The following is a 22,831-nucleotide window of genomic DNA, read 5'->3' as shown; positions in this document are numbered from 1 at the left end:
CTGCTAATAGGTCTTAAGTACTATAATTACTCTCACTTGGGATTCTTATAGGCACCCTGCCAGCAGTGGTGTTTCAGCCGTGGCTCAGGCCCTCACTCCTCTTTTGAGTTAGCTACAGGTGTAGCTCTGTTCCTGAATTGTTTTGAAATTTCTTCAGAGTAGTTTCAAACCTGATTCCATGATGGCTAGGGTGTTGTCAATAGGAGTTTTTGTTCTCTTTCCTATTCCAGTGGGATACCGCTGTCTGTGCTGGGGACATGTGCAGTTCTTGGCTCGTATATGCTTGTGGGGTGTCTTGCTCCTGTAGCCTGTGAGAGGCCGTTGCTTAATGCATGCATCGTAAGTTTCTCTGCTTTGTATCTTAATATTGTATTTGTGTTGTTTTTTATGTTTAGGATTATGTACAGTCAATGTTTCTACTGAAGATAAAATCCTTTTAAGGGAAATCAAGACTTCAGTTATGTGAAGAAGGGGTCTACTAAAGAGGGTGATAGCCTTTTGTGTGAAAGTAGCTGCTCTGTTCCTTCAGTGTCCGGCAGATGATTGCAGAAAGTGTCTGTTTCTGACAAAAGTTGTAGTAAAAGTAACTCTAAAGTTAAAACAAGTATAAGGTCAGAGATGTACATCGATGGGGAACAACTGGAAGCAAAGGCTTCTGGCAGTGCTTTGGCTTGGGACAGCTCTGGGGCTGACCGCTCAGGAGGCGGCCAGGTCTTGCTCACTGAGGGAAGCGCCTGTGCTGCTGCTCAGTCGTGGTGCCATGCTTCTGGCCTCACCTGGTGAAGCACATGTCTGTGCTCAATGTCACCTGCTGGTAGGCCGTGTCTAGCTGATGCTTTGTAGGTTATGCCATAGAAAAAATTTAAAACATATTTTTTCTTGAAATGAAGCTGGCTTTTAACTATTTGTTCTCCCTGGACTGGAGGCTGGGCCTTGCCATGTTGTCCCCTGTGTTTGGCCTGCTCTTTTTGTGTTTATTGGCGCTGGTGGAAATAGCCATTTGAAATACCTGTATTAGGCAGGTTTGAAAATGTTTATTGTCGGTGTTTTCCTACCGTAGTTGAACCATGTCGTGACAAATTTAAAACATATTCTTCATCTGCCCATGAAGAAAAGTCTGCTTATCAAGTGGCCCTTCTTTGGAAAGAGACCGGCAGGAAAAATCTGGTGTTGGAAGAAAGATCCAGAAAATTCCTATCTATCTATATATATATATATATATTTTTAAGCTTTAGTTTCTCTGAAGGGATTCTTTCATCCTGTTGATATTGCTTAATGCAGATTACTAGCTGCTGGCAATTAATTATCATGGGGTCTTCATTGTGAGAGACAGAAGGTGTCTCTTCTTTGGACAGCTAATAGATTACAGGCTGGGGGAAAATAAAAGTGTCAGTGATTAATTTCAGTATATGCTGATGCTGGTATGTCAATTAGGTATACAAACTCAGAAAGCACAAGCTGATGAAATGGGAGTAGACTTACTGACGCTATGTAGTAACAGGTGTGTGCTGTGGCTGGTCTCTACACAGCTGCATAGCGACGGCTTCTTCCTTTCAGATTTTGTGTTTGATCTGGAGACTTCCATCAGTTTAGTTATACTCTATGCTTCGTGCTACAGCTGAGGCAAACTATGGTTTGCTTAACACCACGATGCTGTTGAAATTCTCAACACTAATCATCATGAAATAGCATTTAGCCCGGATGAGAATATATGGATATATGCCTAATACTTTGAAATGCTAAAAGCAAAAAATGCTAGATTCCTATGTATCTATGTATTTCATTTTTTTCTTGTAAAATGTTACTTCTGTGAAGACCTTAGAAGAAGTGTGTGATACATTGTTTTTTAAGGCAGTAATTGTGAAACATTTATTTCAAAGTCATTTGAAAGGTCACTGAATGGCAGTAAGTACTTTTTCTAATTTTCTTTCTTGTACAGCCCTTCTAAGAAAGGACTTCATTGGGCAGGGTTTTTAATGAAGGCTTTTAGGCCTTTAACCTAATTCTATTTTATTTCTTAAAGGTATCTCTTAAAGGAGTCTACTATTTGAAAACCTTATGAAGTCCTTTATTCTAAATTCTAAGAGAGAATATATTTTTTTTGCTTTTGTTTTCCTTATAGATTGTTATGAAATGAAGCTATGAATGTAAAACCAGAAGATTTGCAGGGACAATATATTTTAATGCATAAAACCTCAAGCATGAAACCAAATCCACAGAGCTTTTTCAGGTATGTGATTTTTTTTTTTTTTTTTTTTTTTTTAGGACACTTTGAGATCTGCAGGGAGCTTTTGTGAACATACGGCTTCTTCAGGCTGAATATACTGCTTAATCATGTGTTGCATAACAGCATTGATCTGCAAAGATTTGAATTGAACTTTCCCTTACTTATGTGATGGATTAAAAAAGCTTGGTAGTCACAGTAAAAAGATGTTTAAGAGGCCTTCTGTAATTGTGTTATAAAAAAGGATGGTTCATCAGCTTTTTACTGATTGAAATCAACCTATAGTCTTATTTATCTAAATGTAGATGACTTAAATGAGCTGTAATATGAAAAGCAGGTTGTGAAGGCCAGCACCCATAAGATGAAAAGACTTCACTTCCCTTGTTCCTACACAAACACAAGTTTTTACGTTTCAAGCTATTGTATGCCTATAGAATTATGTAATTCCTACTTAGTGTATTAATCAAACTTCTAACATAAAGTGTTGTGGAGCCTGTGTGCTATAGGAAGAAATGTAAGGAGGATGTGTAAGGAAATGGAAAAACAGTGCATTTTTGCAGTTTTGTATCTAAATCAAATAAATTGAAATGTCTAGAGTAGCTAATTAGCTGATAAAAGTCATATGAGTGTCCCACATGAAGAACTGCGAAACATATATATCTGTTATATAGACATTCTATAAACTTTCAGTAAGCATGAGATTGCACAGGCCTGTTGAAAATTCTGTTAAGCCATGAATACTATATACATGCCCAGGAGTTTAAAATAGCTGCTGCAAGCCTGTAGGAATATATATGCCATTTAAGAAATACTTCAGTTGTAGTTGACTCTAAGAAAATAACGTGATTAGCTGATCTGTACTCCTGAATATTCTGATAAATCTTAGACATTTTCTTAGTTATTCTAAAGCTTCTCAAAACAACAACAACAAAAACTACAAATAAATGATCTCAGAGCATAATTCTAGACTTCCTCAGAAGAAAATAAATTTTCTATGATGTCTGTAAGGACACTGAGCACTGATTCTAGGTAGCACCTTGATATATGAAGCTTTGTTTCTTATGTTGCCAAAAAGCCAATAGCTAATGATCAGTTCAGAGTGAACTTATTGACCTGTGACATTCCCTATTGACTGCACTAATTTGGAGCTGTTACAATTCTATTTTGAGGCTATAATTTTTGTCTTAAATGTAAAATGATGGTAAGGTAACTTCCAATAATATTATTTCATTGGCTGTGTAAGTATGTTCCAAACCTGAACATGACAGCCCTTAGCAATATCTTTGTGCTTATAAAAATATCAGTGCAAATGAGGAAATGAATATTAGAATTAGCATATTAGCTGTAAAATCCTGTTTACTCTATGCTGATAAAAACAACCATGCGGAAATATTGTCTTGGGTGAATATTTGTATAGCAGTTAACTGTTTCTGGTGTTTTTTAAGAAATGTAGAGCACTTCCTCATTACAAGCAGATGGACTTATTTTCAGTTCTGTAGATTATTGCTAGATAGCTTTTCTTGGAAGTAAAATCCATGTCATCTTTAGCTCTGTTTAGGTTCATATGTGTCTACCTAGGCTGCCCAATAATGAGTAAGCAATATTAAAATAGTTATTGTCAGCCAAAAAAAAATAATAATTAAAAACAGCTCTGCTTTTATTTTTTTTAAATTTATTTTTAGTTTTTGCCTTAGATTTATGTATGCTAGTACTCTCCCTGTGTACAATAAAAGCTCTTATAACAGCTGTAAAACTAGCACTATTTGCTATTTTTTACTTTGAAGATATAAGGTTCTCCATAAGCAGTGACTGTGAAGAAAAAGATCTCTTTCGTGCAACTGGCTGCCAGATTGTTAATAATTGCAGGCTGTTAAAAATACCTGTAAAATTACATGTCTGTAATTTTCTTAAGTTTTCTTTATGGATATTAGAAGAGCACTGTATTTGCTAAATCTTACTTTGCTCAGTTATTCTGAGGAAACAGCTGTATGGATACAGTCTTTGAAAATGCACATTTTTAAGGAAAATAAGAAGGTAGATTAAATTTTGTACTCGTGTGTAACGCTGACCTGTGAGTGCTGAGAGACATTAGTGTGCTGGAAAAGGAACTAACTAGTATAACATTTATTTTGAAATGGAATCAGAGAGACTGTATCTGGGCTCCAAATTAATCTATTTCTCCATATTAATTTTCTTCCAGGGTTTACAATTTTGATCTTGGTTTTTGGAACTTCTATCAGAACCTCATACAAAAATAGTTGCCTCTAAAACTTATAAATTATGGTAAATACCTACTGCCAAGTGACAGAATAAGGGTAGCCATGCAGTTGCAATTAAATGTTTAATATTGAACTAGTTGGATATGAGGGTTGTTGTAGGAATATTAGATCTTTTCCTATAGTATGGCACTGATAACCAGCATGGTGTCTGAGGTTGTCAACACATTTGGTTAATGGCCTTGACAGCAGGTGGGAGAACAGACCACTGAGAGCTGAAGCAATGTGAGTTGTCTGTGTTGTTCTCTCAGAGAATCCATTATGCATTAGTGGTGCAGAGTCGACAATATGTTTTTATTTTTCATAAAAATTCTAAGAGCTTCCAATAAAAATTCTCAGAACTAAAACAACAACTGGCTTTTGGAAACTCTCCAAACTTGTAGACAGGCTGTTTGCATGGAGGCAGAAGGTCTTCAGGTGCTGATGCATCTACCAGTTAGAGTGGAAGTAGATGCCCAAAGATGGGATGCTTCAGCAGGCTCAGTGTATGATTAGAGGAGATGGGCAGGAAGTTACAACAAAGAAGAGCTTTCACAATGCATAATTTATTACTTGACTTCAGTGGCACTGTCACGCTCACTCTGTGAGAGTGCTGCCTCATGCACAGCTCATGTGTGAAACTGATCTAATAACAGTCTTTATATCACAAGAGAAGAGGAAAAAAAGTCTGTTTTGCTTGAGCTTTCAGTATATAAAAATATTCTGCTCTTCCTTTGACATGTTAACGTGAAAATGCAGCTTGATCCTATGATTAACCTCAGTTAATAAAAATGGAGATAATGACATAAGGTGTCTATGCAATATGTTTGTCATAAATAATCACTAACACAAACTTGTGTAGTAGTTATACCTGGTGGTGATCCTTCAGTAAGTCTGTTTCCTACCAAGTGGGTATGTGTCATACAGAAAATTCAATGGGTCCCAAATTACTTGAGCACTATGAGACACAGTAAGTTGAATTCAGATGTGCAAGTATATGGGTGACATATTAGGTCCTTTTGGTCTGCGGCTCCCTTTTCTGCACTTAAGATATTTACTTAATGGTGCAAGTTTTTCTATTACTGATCATCCATTGATTTTAATTTATTTTTTACGTAATTAGTTTATCTGTACCCCAAGCACACACTTGAGGCCCAGAATTCATTACCATCATATAAATTAAATACGTTGAAGGCTACTTGGACCATTCCCAGTTTACATGTTCACACTATATAGTATTCTGTTGAAAAGAACAGACCACGTGATGTGAGTAGAATGAATTTAGTCTTTAAGGCTAGAGACAATGAAATAGTTAGTAGACAATCTTGTTGCTTGCGGTGCACTTTCAAGCCCTCTTTCCTTCGACATGAGATGCTAAAGTTATTATCTTTCTATATTTGTCTTGTGCAGCGTCACTTGAATGTTAGGTCCTAGAAACAGGGCAGGAAAGCATGGTAGCCACAGTGTAAGATATACGTGGTGCAGCTGCATACGTTGGGGTGAACAGTGTAGCTCCCCAAGAAAGACCTGGCTGGGCCTGTTGTGAGCCCACATGGCAAGGAAGAGGGGTTTGAATGCTTCCACGATAACCAAGTAAATAGCAGGTCTTCTGAAATCCCATCCTGGCTGCACAATGTTTGAAATGAGCTAAATGCTGTCCCGCAGAATTGTTTTAATAAGCAGAAAGCTATTCTGGTTGGAAGTCAGTAATCAGGCCACCTATCAGGGGCTAAGACTGTGGTCATTGTCTCGTCTGATGTTTTACGTGATTACAAAACCTTATGAATTCAGCAAATGTTTTGTAAATAGATTTGGTCTAATAGCTTTTGACATTTCTTATGTGAAAAAGGAAACAATTAAAATAATTGTACACTTGTTCATTTGATTTTTGTCAAGATGTTGATAATAGGATTAGCGTGTGTTACTGCAAGGTTTTAGGGAACAGGCATAATTTGCTTCAGTGTAGTCCGTAGCTTACCCCCCTAGCAACCAATTAGTGCAGTAGATGCATCCTGTTTCCAATGTGGGGTACGAAGCTGTACGTATCTGTCACGAACAGACCAGTTCTAGGGGAAACCCAAATTGTAGCATAATGCAGGAACATAATGTGTACTACACCCCATGCTAGTTGGTGTTATGCTGTTTAATGCAAATGGGCCTTTTACTTCTTTTTTACTAATGATTTTTTTTAGGACAGACAAACCTGGAACAGTAGGGAAAAAATACACTGGTTCATTGGCTGATGTCAGCAAGTGTACAGGACCAGATGGTACTCTAATATGACATTATAAAATCTGAATAGTAGGTAATATCATGCATAAGCAGTTTTTATTCCAGAAAAACAGGAGGTTGTGAATACATAACAGTTTTCTAAAAGTGTTTCAGATCAAAATAACTACAGAACTGGGGCTGATCTGCACACAGGACTTAGTAGTAGGAACTAAAGAAGAAAATTAGTAGACATAGACATAAAAAATTGGGAGAGATTTTGTTTGTGGTACATCAAATGTGCTGGTACGATTCAAGATCAGCCAAGCAGGGCTTTGGGGAGAAAGAAAGAGATGGGTCAAAGGAAACAGCTGGAATTAAATACTCAGACATGGGCTCCTTCCTGCTTTTAAAAAGTCTTGGGTATTAATGTGGGTTCTCCAGGAATGTCAGTACATTGTCAGTAAGAAAATAAATAAAATATTAAAATCAACAAGAAAAGAATAAACATGTTTTTGATATAGGTTGCTAGGCATGTTATTTATTACATGTTCATGTCTTGTATAGCGTGTATGGTTTGATCCGTCACTCCTCTTCCTTTCCAAGCAATACAGGAGACATTAAAAAGGTGAAAAAAAAGGGCAGTTATGGAATGAAGTGAAAGCCTAACACATGAATTAATCTATATAGTTGTTGACAACACTCATGGAGTTTGTCTGTAGATGCAGAAGTTTGGGGTATACCTTTACTCAGGCTTCTACTAAAAGTAATTAACTGCTTGGGAGCAAAGGTGGGTGTGCCAGAGCTCATTCTATATACTTTATGTGCATATGCTCTGCAGATGATATCTTCTCTTCCAATAATTTGTTGACAGTTGCTGTTGGAGAGACGCTTAATTTGACTCTATACAAAAGTTGCTATGGGCTTAGAGTGAACATGTGAGCTGCAAGTCATTTACTTGATTTAGTTGACTAAACAGTGTTTGAATTTTCACAAAAGATATTTTTATTCTTTGTGCCAGCTGTCTGATAGCAATGTGGAAACTCTTCAAATACTAACTTCTTGTTAATCTGGGCTTGACTAATGAGTAGGAAGCAGAGCAATGTTCAGATTGCTCTAATTTGAATGAGTCACTGTAGATGATTTGCTTAGTGCAGAGCCTATACACAACAGTCCTGCGTTGGAAATGCAGGCACTGATGTTAAACTTATTTCCTCTTGGATACTTTTAACTTTAGATAACACGGAATCTGTTTGACAGCTAAATTACTGCTTTTTTTTTTTTTTTTTTTTAACTCGTCTTTGTGGCAGTAAAATCTGTACCTAATTAGGTCTGTTATAAATTGCTGAAAACTAAATGATGTCAGGTGCTCTAATATTAGATCAAGATCTTAACAGCATTCTTGGTAGATACTTAGGTGGTTGAAACAGGTAACGTTTTTGGCTTTCATAAAATGTTGAACCTGATACATGGAAATAATGCATTTATTTTACCAAATGTTGGCTCATAAATCTGGGACTTTAAATCATCTGCATGGTAGTCAGTATAATTGATGTAGTGTATAAGTGCTATACTGTAATCCACTGTCAGAATTTATTCAGTGAGCAAATTGGAACTATAGTATATCAAAAGGGCTTCTGGCTGTTAAGAGAAATATAAAATGGAGATGGAGCCCAAAGTTTTATTTTATTCTAGGTAATTTCAACCACTTGGGAGTTGCCCTAGCTTTGCACCCATGTGTATTTCTTCTTGGTTTTAAAAACACAAAATAATCCTATACAGTAGGGCACTAACTGGAATGATACTCATGAGCTAATAGCACACAGCCTGGTATTTGTCTTGTAATGCTGTCATGTTTTGTTGCTATGTGAGAGAAAGTAGCAACTTGCTAATTTAAGTCTAATATTCAGATACCATTCTCCTTTTGTTCTTAACATAGATCCTTGACTAATCAGGCACAGTCAGATCGTTTGACTTGGCTGAAAGTTCCTGTAATTTACTGGCTGCTTATTATAGTGCTATAAAAATACATATTAACAGCACTTGTTTCACAAATGTCTAGTCTATTATAATATTTCATAATTACAATATTTAATGAAAATATGTGAAATCTCTTAATTAAGACCTTCCACTGAAGGCAATGTGAGAAGCAAAAACACGGGGGCGGAGAAGGTGTTACTGGAGGTTATAGTGTGGTTATTCTAGCTGTTGGAATTAGGTAGCACTTGTCAAAATTGCTGGATCAAAATAAACCAGTGATGTTTATGATAAGCCAAATCTTTAAAAGTTACTTTCTAATAATGAGTTGCCGCCTTTGGTATTCACTGAATATTTGTTTCATGATGAGGGGCTTGGGAACTCATTTGATTGTATGTTGCTATTCAAATTGAGCTGTGGGATGGCATGTGATTAACATGTGTTTGCGCACCCCTGTGGTCTTGGTTACTGTCTGTGCACTTCCATGATGAGAGAGGAAACAACCACTAAATATTTGGTGGTCAATTGAGTTCTTGTTTGGAGGACTTGACACTTCAGCCCATGGTTAAGTTACTCCAAGTTTGCCTCTGAAACTAAACCTCAAGTCTTACATTAAACACACCATGATTAGTTCATGTCTGAAGGAATACAGCCCAAGTAATTAGGATAGCAATTAGAATCAAGCAGCTAACCGCATGATCCTAATTTCTTTTCTGAGCCAAACTGTGTGTAGTCTTGTATGCATCTTGAACGGTGTATATAGTAATAGTACATAACAGACACTTGTGAAAGTCACCAAAATACCCAGCATACAAATAAATTCATTTGTAACCATTTATCTACTTGCTGCACTAAGTTAATTAACATGTTTACTCTTGAAATTGAGAAGTATATTCATATACAGGGAAAGAAGGGGAGAAAGGATTTCAGTGCTGTTGCAGGTAACTATAAGCCAGGTTACAAAAAGGATGAATAATTCTAAATTTGTGCAAACAACACTGCACTGTGCCCTCTTGCCATTAAGATATACAAGTTGTCTCTTGAGATGTGAACAGCTGAATTAAATGAACAATGCAAAGAAGCAGTATCATTGGACTCCAAATGCATTCCCTTCTATTCTTGGTTTCTCCTATTTTCCCCCATCCATCGGCCCATAATTAATTTGTATAAAATTCAGTAGATGTCTAGGGATTTAAAAGCTAATGTGTCCTTAATCATGGTCAGTAATTTTAATCCTATTCTCTTTGTGAACAGGAGAATAATGCAACAACAATTTTAACTTGTGGGAACAGTCTACCTCTCCTGTTCTCCCCTCAGCCTATTGCTCTTTGATCAGGAAAATCACCAAAATGGCAAACGGAGAAATTATCTGGGTCGATCTTATGTGTTTGTCTGCAGGTTTTGGGGGCGGAGGGAGGGGGCTTAGATGAGCACAGACGACTTTGCTGAACAGTTCACTGCACCCCAGTGGGGTTGGCTGCACTAATTCAAGGGAAGCAGTGAAGAGATGGGGATAACTGTCCACGGTGCTTCATTGTGATCCTAAATGCTTCTATCTCCCATGCAGTCCTTAGTCTAATATCATGTCCTGTTTTATTCCTGGTCAGTTTTATGATGTCTTGCAGTTTTTGCAAGAAATCATAAAGCAACTCTTAAGCAACTCTTGCTGAGAGGAGAAAGCTTTACTCTCATTCTCTCTCACTCCTCTTATCACTTATATGTATTTCAGTTTTGAAGAACTATTAAATGGGTTACTGGGACAAGGCGTTTCTTCATCTCTACAGGTACACTTTAGCAGTAGGAGAAGGATTTTCCTTGTGTTTCAGTGAAAATCTCTCTCATTATTACATTTCATACTCAAGTTAGATAAGGGAGTGTTGGTTGGGCCACATCTTCTTTACAATGAGGTGGTCCACTAGGAGTAAGATGGTGTCTCTGAAGTGCCTATCTTATTCCAGAAAATAGGTATGTGGTTTGAAAACAAACTGATCACTTTGAGCCTGTTGTTTCTGTCTATACTATTAATTTACACTAAGATGAAGTTCCTACTTCATCTTTACCTTCATCTCCTTTCTTTACTATTTGTATTCTCCATGGTAATGAGGCTAATGAAGCATTTTAGTAAATCATTGTGTGAAGTCACAGGCATATGTTCTAAAAAGTGTAAATGGATTTTTCATGCATTCAAAGTGTCTGTTGTATTGTACGGACATAGAAAAGTTCAGTGGAGCTCATTCTAAAGGGAACTAAAAGAAAGTACTGGTAAGATATTTTGGCTGTGTTCTGCAAACTAGGTTTTGGCTGCTCTTGACATCATCTGAACTGCACAGTAAGAAAGTAACAATAAAACCTCTTCATTTATTAAAAAGGCTAACTCAGAGAACATGATTGCAGCCTCTGAAAGAACAGACAAGCTTACTGGAGAGATAAAGGAATTTTTAAATTTTGGCGTGATACTACAGCTGAAGAAACAAACTCTGAGTCTTCCAGAATGGGGCTGAGACCACCATTTACTGATGGTGGTTTGAAGAAGTGATCAAATATGCATGAAGTTAGAAACACAAAATGAAACAATAACTGGCTGGAGGTCTTTTAATCCAGTGCCTTCGTCAAAGTAGGGTTATCTCAAAATTCTCCTCTGCTTTTCTGTCACTCATTCTGGAGATGATCGGTGGTGTGAAGTAAAATTTAAAGTTACAAACCTTTGTCTGCACATACAGGTGACTCTCATAAAAACAATCTCTCCAAAAGTGTTAATATGTGGTGGTTGCGGAGACTTCTGAGCAAGGTGGCAGCATTCTGCCTTATCATATTTTTTTCCCCAAGGTTAATTTTGAGTAGAATTTTTTAAAATGAATAAATTTTTAAATAAAATAATAATAATAGTAATAAAATCACACCACCAAACCTCTCTTACATCTTCATTCTATTCTATCGATCAGCTGTGAATTTGGGAAGAGCATTCTATATTTTATGATCAGTTATTATCAGTATAGATTAACAACTGCATCTCTTCCTGCAAACTTTGTAGATAGGATACAGGCATCTGTGCTTTAGATAGGATGTCAGTCTGGATGTCATTAGTTATAACAAGCTCTAGTGGAAGAAGCTATGATGAACCACCAGCATATACATGAAGTGATAGCATGTACATGTGAAGTCTGGTAGCTTGTGTGTACTGTGTGTTAAGGAAGTTGCTTACAATAGACAGATAGGTGCTTTAGTGGCAGAAATGGAGCAAAGTATCTTGAAACCAGATAGGGAGACTTCAACAGCTGTTAAGCTATTTCTTAAAACGCACCCTTACTACTATGGAAGAAATGCAAGACACATGGTGGGACTGCAGCCACTATTTATACACAATCCCTTAGTCCCAGGAGAAATTTTTCATTTATGAATATTGAAGCTTTAACAACAAGCCAAAATATTTCACATGTTACATCTGTGTGTTCAGTTGTGAATGCATACCATCATTGTGTGGTAGATGTTAATCTTACATTTTAAAACTTCTTTTTCTCTTAGGGTGAAAAAATTATCCACATCTGGAGCTTACTAGAATGGGGCATTGAAATTTATTTGGCAACTTGTAAATATAATTAGTTCAGTACTGGAAATGTGTGTGCCTTCCTTCTTCAGAATCCTCAGTACAAGGGCACAGCATCTCAGACTTTGTGGAAATATATTATATTTCTTGTATTGGTGTAAAAACTTACAGTGAATATGAATAGTACAGTTGTTGTAGTTACTAAACATGTAAAGTATCATAAAATTGTCCTGTACAGGAAAAAACATGAAGCTTTAATTTGTCCAAATTAAGACCAAGTGGTGAGAACACTAGTTAAGATGCCTTTTCCCGGAAGAATAGACTGTTTTAGGGGCGCTTGTTAACTGCTTTTTCGGGACACAGCAATGCCAATCAGAGTCATGCTAGAAACACGGATATGGATTTCTTCAAGAGGCTTCTGGAAAGGGAGACACAGGCTGTAGTTTGGTTTGTCCAAAAGCATAGTACCCCCGTATAGTTGGGACACTTGTGTATGAATGTACAGTGCACAAGTGATATTTATGCCCTGGAATGAAGTGTGTCCTCTTCTGAATCTGGTCTGCTAATTTCTTTTGTCAAACTTGGAACTCCCTGTTAAAACTTATCTTTTATTCTAGACTGTTGCTTCAAGTACATTTAAGTGAACTTTTTCTTTCATGGATTTCCATTCTGAACTTTTCTTCTGCCAATTCTCCAGGTGGCCCAGCTAGACTTCTTTAAAATGTAACTTTAGTATTATGCTGAAATAATTCTTTATATTCTCATTGTTAACATTACAGGTCTACCTTTTAAAATCTGGTTTCCTTGGTAACAAGTACAGCAGACAAATTAAGGGCTTTGCCTTCTGCTTACAAACAAAAGACGACTCTCCAGGAAGTATATTTTTGTGCTATAAATAAGGTATTCCCAAAATAAGAGCAAGGATCTAAATGCCCTTCAGACTTTTTTAGTCTGAAAACCATGGTTTTGAAAGACATCTTTTTTTTTTTTCCCCACAAATCACTCCTAATTTTCAGGAATATAGTCAACCATGAAGCTCAGGATGCCTATAGAAAGTAGGTATGCATCTGTCCATTTTAAATAGGCCTTTGATTAAGATAAAGGAACCTCAAAGTAAATCTTAAAGTTTTGTCAAGCTTCTGTGCTTGTTGTGTCCACTGTGGTCCCTGATGAGAAAAGGCTACTGGGTCACACCTGTTCCTTGAAATGAATCGTATGATTTATGCTCAAGTAGCTTTGGGGTCACACTTCAGAGATACAGAGTTCCCAAAGGAGAAAATAGATTCTTTCATCTGCAGAATCTAAACAGGTGTTGCCACCTTTTTATGCCAGCTGCCAAATCTTGGCAGAAAGCAGTGTTAATAAATAGAAGAAAAAATAAGGCAGCAGTACCTTGTCTTTAAATTTGATTTTCACTGCTTAGTTTCTGTTCCACATGTGACCCTATTCTTTGCAAAATTTTATAAATAGGAAGGAGATGTTCTGTTTGCAACACATGATTCTGACACTTGTTTGCCCTGAGCTAGTTGATAAGTCGTCACGTAAACTGAAGGAGGGTGAGTTGAAAAAGTGTGTATTTTTGGAGTGGGATGCTTTAATCAGTTTGGGAAAATGTTATTTCATATCAAATTGAGCTAAAAGAAGTCTACTTACCTGGTGTCTTTTTTTTTTTAAGATTCAAATGTACAGTTAAATGGGAGAGTCTGGCACAAATTAAAATTCTATAAAGTGGAAGTCTCTGAAATAACTTGGTGTAATAGGTCTGCCTTTACTTCAAGCAAGGGGTTTCTTAATGAATTACTGGTCAGGAGTACTAAATTAACGTGGGTAACAAAATAGGTTGCTTTTAATATGCACTTTTGAGGAACCACAGATGCTTTATTTTGATCACTTAGACAGCACTGGTAGTTCAGCTTCTGAAGAGTAAGCAAAAACAGTATTAGATTTAGGTTTTGTCTACACTATTCTTGAAGGAAAGAAGAAAAAAATGAGTTGTAAGCTGAAAAGGGATCTTTCTAACATTATCTTACGGTTGATTTTTCAAGCCATCAGTTTTGGAAATTCATGTAAATGTCTTCAAACAGAATATGAGGATGAAATGTCATTTTCTTATTACTACTGTTGACATCATCTAATATTTGACAAGATCAAATAATCAGCTAATCTCAACATATTTTCTTAAAAAGAAAATGAAAAAACAAACAAAAAAGAAGAAAATGTACTGTAATCAGTAACTGAGATGGGGTCCTAACATGTTTGTCTAGTCCAGGGTGGATAGTGGAAGCATTGTAGTTCTATGTGTTGTTTAGCTGTGACAGAATGACAGCTGTAGCTAAGCCCTTAAAGACGGTGGATAGAAGGCATACTTTTCTAGTCCATAATACATTAACCAAGATGAATGTCTGTACCTATCTGGGAGAAAGGTGTAAATGTCAGGTCAGTTTCTGGCAGGTAAACTGGCTATCTAGTTGTGTGATGGCATGATGTGCAAGCATCTGAGTGCTCTTCCCATACTTGTGGGCAAAGCTCCCTCTTCTCCCTGAACCGTAAGTCAGAAATAGTGATCCAGATAAGAGGCATGAACTTCAATCAACTCTTCTTTCAGTAACTTTCATGTAGTTTCAGTGTATGGTAAGGGTGTGACTTCTCAGTTTATCAGCACTGGAGTACATTTTCTCCATGGCAAGCTCATTGGCAGCATAAATAAGGATGAGCAGAGAGTGCATGTTGAATTGAAGTGAAATTAACTATGCCAATATGTTCCCTTAGAAACCAAGTACCTTAATCACAGGAAATCGAGCATGACAACTTTGATACTGTGAAACATACACATTTGGAAGTTTATGGCAAAAACGTCCATGGAGAAGTAAATTCTCTGAGCTAAGGTCATAGGGAAACCTGTACTGCATGACACAGTGAACAAGACTGGTTGAAATTCCCACTTCGGGGCAATATTACTTGTGAGACTGAGAAGACTAATTTAATTATTAGGTCTGCATTTGAAAGTAATGCTGACCTAATTTAAGGTCAAAGTAAGGTGTTGCTGGACACCGGACCTGCGGCTTAAGTCAAGATGAAGCCCTCAATTTATCCTTGAATATATTAAAAAACAAGAAGTTATTGATGACACCATAACAAGTGTGCTGAAGGAGAGGAGGTAACACAGGTTTGTGCATATGCTTTTGGTTTAAGCATATGCTTATGGAATGCTTATTCTTTAGCCATAAGTAGTTACCCTAATGAAATATTGAGAACACATCTACAGAGGTGTTTAAACTTGTATCCACGCTTTGCAGACAGCACTTTTACTCTTCCCCTACTAACTCCTAATTTTTTTGTAGAAATGATTCAATAGAAGATACATTTAGCAGCAGACTTTGTCTTTCTGCAGCAGTTCTTGTGAATTCTTCATTATAAGCTAACGAATACTCCTTTTAAATGCACAACAGTTATGCAAACTTGAAACTTTCTATCACATATGTAGCACCTCCATTTGTTCATGTTAATGCTGCTATTTAAAATATGATCAAGAAAAAAGGAAAATGCAACTCATAAGTGTACTGGTTAGTTGTGGAAGCATTTTAGAAAATATAAAAGAAAATCTCAAAAAAACAAATTGAAACAAAACAAAAAAAACTTCCCTTTGTCACTCTTTTTGAAAAATATCAACTTATATTTATCCTTGCCCTGTTCCACCAAATATATTTTGAATTGACTATTGTTTCCCCAGGAGCAGTTTCAGAATGAAAGACAGCTTGTCTTGAGCATCAGGTGTAGTTGTCGCACGATACTGGAATGCTTCAAAGGTTTATTTAATCATGATCGGTTAATCTAAGTTATATGTGCAGTGCTTGGGAAGAATACATTGCTTTTTATGGTACGTGAATAAAAATAGATTTGTGTGCTGGAAAAGGAAAACAAAAGATTCTTGTGGGGAGAGCTGATGTGGTCTTCTTATGGAGAAAAAATTATCAGATTGAAAACTCTTCTTTTTGAGAAATTATCAAACCTGAATAGAAAATCTGGAGATGATCAAATCTTTAAGTATGATTGGTTCCCAGACTTGAAAATCTTGAATATTAGCTGTTCTATGGCTTGACACTAGGCAAAAGTTTTTTTTTTTTTTTTTTTTTTTTTTTTTTTCAAGTGTCATGTCATTGTGGTATGTAGAGTTAGCAGCTTTTCACATGTATTATTAATAAGGTTATTTCAAATCAAGTCTTCTTGGGGGGGGAGGGGAGAAGGGAAAACCTCTGTGGCTTTACATTGGCAATTTTATATATGCATAATTTTGGTCTAAAAAAATAGCATAAAACTATAGGTATTGCTTCAATGAGGTTTTATAATATTAAAAGTCTTAAAGTTCAGTCAGAGTACTGAAAAGGCACAGATTTCTTCTTCCCTTTGTTTATAAAAAAAAATTAATATTATAACACCTAGGCTTAGGAGAATGTTTTATTTTAAGTGTAGAGATGTGACCTGAAAGAACTCAGTTTGCTCTGATAAATTTGCTGTCACAAAATAGAGGTAAGAGTTGTGCACTTGAAGAATAACTTTCAGCTTCACATCTTGGCCACTTTTTAAAGAATAAGATGTATGAGAAGAACCAAACCAGCAATGATGTCTACCAATCTAACACCCCATCATGTTGATTACTTAGCAAGCTTTACATCAACCAGAAATGAAAAATGTGGGTGTTATTTCTATTTCTGTTAAATACATATTTATACACACACAAAAACACACACACACTTAAAGTAATTAAGCCCCCTGTTTTGCTCAGTATAATTGAATGTTTTTCCCCCTGTCAGTTTCTCCAGGAAATCCAACAGAGTCATGCTGGTTGGGTTGGGTAAGAATTCAGATTTCAAATGCATTGTCTTTAAACTTGGAAACTAATTGGATTTACATTCTTTCTCCAGTTGCTTCCAGCTATTTAACCTAGTAACAATTCAATTCCTCTGAATGGTCTCACTGAAAATTTGTTCAAATATTGTTCATTGTGTATTAGATGGTTTAGATGCCATCAGATAAACTTTAATAATTTTTTGCCTTAAGTTCTTTATCCTTTTGGTAGACTTGCATCAGAAATGGGACTGATCAATGATTAAAAATAAAATAAAATGAAAGCAACTTTCGTCCTCTTACTAAAAATGTTTATACAGAGGCTGGGGTGAAAATGAGGTAATGTGACCTGAATATCCCTCTTTTTGGAACAATGTTAGATTTCTAACTGTGTATAGACAACTGTCTCGTGGTAAGAAAGAATGAAAAGCTGAGGAAGCCAGAGGATAACACCTAGGGACTATTACTTAACAGCAAAATAGTATTGTGGAAGTTTGCATGTCACATTGTGGATTTGATATATTAGAATTGGGAGAAATCTATTTCCCTGCATACTTCATCAATGAGGCTTTATTGATTATAACAGTCTTTATTTCTTGCAGAAGATCAAGCATCTTTTTTTTTGAGTCTTACCTTTGAATTTTCTAGATACTTGTTCTAGGTTCTTAGTTTGCATTGCACAAAAGCCTTCTGTCGTGGTTTAACCCGGCTGGCAGCTAAACACCACGCAGCCGTTCGCTCACCCTCCCCCCTCCCTCTCTGGGACGGGGGAGAGAAATGGAAAGTGAAGCCTGTGAGTTGAGATAAAGACAGTTTAATAAGACAGGAAAATAATAATAATAATAATAATAATGATGATACAATGGTGATAATACGAAAGTAATAATAGTATGTACAAACAAGTGATGCACAATGCAATTGCTCACCACCCGCTGACCGATGCCCAGCCTAACCCCGAGCAGTCCGGCCCCCTCCCCCCGGCTAGCCACCCCTATATATTGTTTAGCATGACGTCAGATGGTATGGAATACCCCTTTGGCTAGTTTGGGTCACCTGTCCTGGGTCTGTCCCCTCCCAGCTCTTACTGCACCCCCCAGCCTGCCCGTTGGCAGGACAGAGCAAAGGCTGAGATGTCCTTGGCTTAGTATAAGCACTGCTCTGCAACAATTAAAGCATCGGGGTGTTATCAGCACTCTTCTCATTCTAAGCCAAAACACAGCATTCCACCAGCTACTAGGAAGAAAATTAATTCTGTGCTAACTGAAACCAGGACATCTATCCACCCCTTATTCCATACCATTTATGTCATGCTCAGGTTACACTCTTTTCCATACATTCTAATTAGTCACCTATAGTAATCATGGTAGTGATAATATACAGTATAATATACTATTTAACATGGTGCAATTCAGTTCATGGGCTATTCTCACCCAGTATTAAATCTCCTTGAGGTACACACCGGACCTCTCCGTTCTTTTGCATTACCCACCAAGTATATCCAGGTCCCTGAGCGAAAACAATTCCACGAATAGGTTTGCCTTTTCCTGAGGCAGGAGTAGCCCAGACTGTTTTACCCAGCATATTTTTTACATGCACTACAGGAACTTTATCCCCATCTACAGTACGTAACAGGTTTGATTGGGCAGGTCCAGCTCGGTTGGTAGATCCCCTAGTATTGACTAACCAGGTGGCCTTTGCCAAATGCGTATCCCAGTTTTTGAACGTCCCAGCGCCCATTGCTTTCAAGGTAGTCTTTAACAGGCCATTGTATCGTTCAACTTTCCCGGAGGCTGGTGCATGATAGGGGATGTGATACACCCATTCAATACCATGTTCTTTGGCCCAAGTGTCTATAAGGTTGTTTCGGAAGTGAGTCCCATTGTCTGATTCTATTCTTTCTGGGGTGCCATGTCGCCATAGGACTTGCTTTTCAAGGCCCAGGATGGTGTTCCGGGCGGTAGCATGAGGCACAGGATATGTTTCCAGCCATCCGGTGGTTGCTTCCACCATTGTAAGTACGTGGCGCTTGCCATTGCGAGTTTGAGGGAGTGTGATGTAATCAATCTGCCAGGCCTCTCCATATTTATATTTCAGCCATCGTCCTCCATACCAAAGAGGCTTTGACCGTTTGGCTTGCTTGATTGCAGCACATGTTTCACAGTCATGAATAACCTGTGCTATAGCGTCCATGGTCAAGTCCACCCCTCGATCACGAGCCCATCTGTATGTTGCATCTCTACCTTGATGGCCTGAGGTGTCATGGGCCCATCGGGCTATAAATAATTCACCTTTATGCTGCCAATCCAGGTCCACCTGAGCTACTTCAATCTTAGCAGCCTGATCCACCTGCTGGTTGTTTTGATGTTCTTCAGTAGCCCGATTCTTGGGCACATGAGCATCTACGTGGCGTACTTTCACAGCCAGGTTCTCTACCCGAGCAGCAATATCTTGCCACAATGCAGCAGCCCAGATAGGTTTGCCCCTACGCTGCCAGTTGTTTTGCTTCCATTGCTGTAACCATCCCCACAGGGCATTTGCTACCATCCATGAATCGGTGTAGAGATAGAGAACTGGCCATTTTTCTCGTTCAGCAATGTCTAAAGCCAGCTGAATGGCTTTCACTTCTGCAAACTGACTCGATTCACCTTCTCCCTCAGCAGCTTCTGCAACTCGTCGCGTAGGACTCCATACAGCAGCCTTCCATCTCCGATGCTTCCCCACAATACGACAGGACCCATCAGTGAACAGGGCATATTTCTTTTCATTCTCTGGCAACTGGTTGTACAGTGGGGCTTCTTCAGCACGACCCACCTCCTCCTCTGATGATATCCCAAAGTATTTGCCTTCTGGCCAGTCCATGATCACTTCCAATATTCCTGGGCGACTGGGGTTTCCTATTCGAGCCCGCTGAGTAATCAGTGCAACCCACTTGCTCCATGTAGCATCAGTTGCATGATGCGTAGAGGGGACCCTTCCCTTGAACATCCAGCCTAGTACCGGTAATCGGGGTGCTAGGAGGAGCTGCGCTTCAGTACCGACCACCTCCGAAGCAGATCGAACTCCTTCATATGCTGCCAATATCTCCTTTTCAGTTGGAGTATAGCGGGCCTCAGATCCTCTGTATCCCCGACTCCAAAACCCCAGAGGCCGACCTCGAGTTTCCCCAGGTTCTTTCTGCCAGAGGCTCCAGGTGGGGCCGTTCTCCCCGGCTGCAGTGTAGAGCACATTCTTTACATCTGGTCCTGTTCGAACTGGCCCAAGGGCTACTGCATGGACTATTTCCTGCTTGATTTGTTCAAAGGCTTGTCGTTGTTCAGGGCCCCATTCAAACTCATTCTTCTTACGAGTTACTTGGTAGAGTGGGTTTACAATCAGACTGTAATTTGGGATGTGCATTCTCCAAAACCCCACAACACCTAGGAAAGTCTGTGTTTCTTTTTTGTTAGTTGGTGGAGACATAGCTGTTATTTTGTTGATCACATCCATTGGGATTTGACGACGTCCATCTTGCCATTTTATTCCTAAAAACTGGATCTCCCGTGCAGGTCCTTTGACTTTATTTTGTTTTATGGCAAAACCGGCTTTCAGAAGGATTTGGACTATTTTCTTCCCTTTCTCGAAAACTTCCTCTGCTGTGTCACCCCACACAATAATGTCATCGATGTACTGCAGGTGTTCAGGAGCTTCCCCCTGCTCTAGTGCAGACTGGATCAGCCCATGGCAAATGGTAGGGCTGTGTTTCCACCCCTGGGGCAGCCTATTCCAGGTATATTGGACTCCCCTCCAAGTGAAGGCAAATTGTGGCCTGCACTCTGCTGCTAGAGGGATGGAGAAAAATGCATTAGCGATATCAATTGTGGCGTACCACTTGGCTGCCTTCGATTCAAGTTCATACTGAAGTTCCAGCATGTCCGGCACTGCAGCACTCAGTGGTGGCGTGACTTCGTTCAGGCCGCGATAGTCCACTGTTAGTCTCCACTCGCCATTAGACTTTCGCACTGGCCATATGGGACTATTGAAAGGTGAATGAGTCTTGCTGATCACTCCTTGGCTCTCCAATTGACGAATTAGCTTATGGATGGGAATCAGGGAGTCTCGGTTGGTGCGATATTGCCGCCGGTGCACAGTTGTGGTAGCAATTGGCACTTGCTGTTCTTCGACCCTCAGCAACCCCACAACAGAAGGGTCCTCTGAGAGACCAGGCAAGGTAGATAATTGTTTAATGCCCTCTGTCTCTAAGGCAGCAATACCAAAAGCCCACCGGAACCCTTTTGGGTCCTTGCAGTATCCTCTTCTAAGATAGTCTATGCCAAGGATACATGGAGCATCCGGACCAGTCACAATGCGGTGCTTTTCCCACTCATTCCCAGTCAGACTCACTTCAGCCTCCAATACAGTCAACTGCTGAGATCCCCCTGTCACTCCACAAATATAGATGGGCTCTGGTCCTTTATAGCTCGATGGCATTATAGTACATTGTGCACCGGTGTCTACTAAAGCCTTATACTTCTGTGCGCGTGATGTGCCAGGCCATCGAATCCACACAGTCCAATAAACTCGATTGTCCCTTTCCTCCCCCTGGCTGGAGGCAGGGCCCCCCTAATCCTGGTCAGAATCTTCCTCGTTTCTGTGTTTGAAGGACTGTCTGCTGGAAGTTGGAGCAGCAAACTTTTCGGAGAATCCCTTTTTCCTGATTGTTTTCTTTTGCAACTCACGTACCCGTGCCTCTAGGGTCGCGGTAGATTTTCCATCCCACTTTCTCATGTCCTCTCCATGGTCTCGTAAGTAAAACCACAGGGTGGCACGGGGTGAGTACCCACCATATCGTCTTCCTTGTGTGGGTGAACGCCTACCCCTGACAGCTGAGACACTGCTTTGTACAGGTGCGAAGGAGAATAATCTCTCTTCAAGTTGGTGAACCTTTTCAGAAAGTTTCTCCCAAGTGTTCTCCTTTGGTCGGTGGGCACTGGTTGGTTCAGGTGGGGAGGACAATAGATTCTCTTCAAGTTGGTGAACCTTTTCAGAAAGTTTCTCCACAGCTGAGACGCAGGCCTGTAAGGAAGAGGAGAGACTTTCTTCGTACTGCCGGAGTTGTTTAGCCGCTTCACCCACTGTGGGTTCCTCATCCTCTTTCCAGGCCATTATTGCCAATGAGCTGGCATATGATGATGGTGCACTCCGTACAAACTTCCGCCACATGGGTCGTGTACACTTGACTTCATCTGGATCTGTGGATGTTTGTTTGAGGTCTGGATCCTCATAAATCACTTCCCGTACGGCTAATTCCCTCAGGTACTGGATTCCCTTCTCCATAGTGGTCCACTTGCCTGGTAGACATAAAATATCTTCCTTGAAGGGATACCTTTCCCTCACAGCTGAGAGGAGACGCCTCCAGAGGCTGGTGGGTCGTGCTCCATCTGCAATTGCTTTGTCAATGCCGGCGTCTCGAGCAAGGGATCCCAGCCGCTTGGCTTCCCTGCCGTCTAATTCCACACAATTGGCTCCAGAGTCCCAGCACCGGAGCAGCCAGGTGACAAGCTGCTCACCTATACAGCGACCAAAATCTTTTCGCACATCTCGTAGCTCGCGCTCGTTTAGGCTTCGGGTAGTTACTGTTGCTCTTTCGGCATCCTCATCTTCCTCCTCCTGAATCCTTGATGGCCCAGCGTCGTCATCATCTTCGTCATCTCTATACTTAGTTTTGGCAGAAGCCTTACCTGGATTGGCAGAAGACTCTCTGCGTTCTAAACGACTTGAATTTCTATACCATATTTTCAC

The sequence above is a fragment of the Aythya fuligula genome, chromosome 1 (assembly GCF_009819795.1).
Source record: "Aythya fuligula isolate bAytFul2 chromosome 1, bAytFul2.pri, whole genome shotgun sequence".
Classification (NCBI taxonomy): Eukaryota; Metazoa; Chordata; class Aves; order Anseriformes; family Anatidae; genus Aythya; species Aythya fuligula.
The sequence above is the reverse complement of the archived record's forward strand: the minus strand, read 5'-3'. Positions refer to the sequence as shown.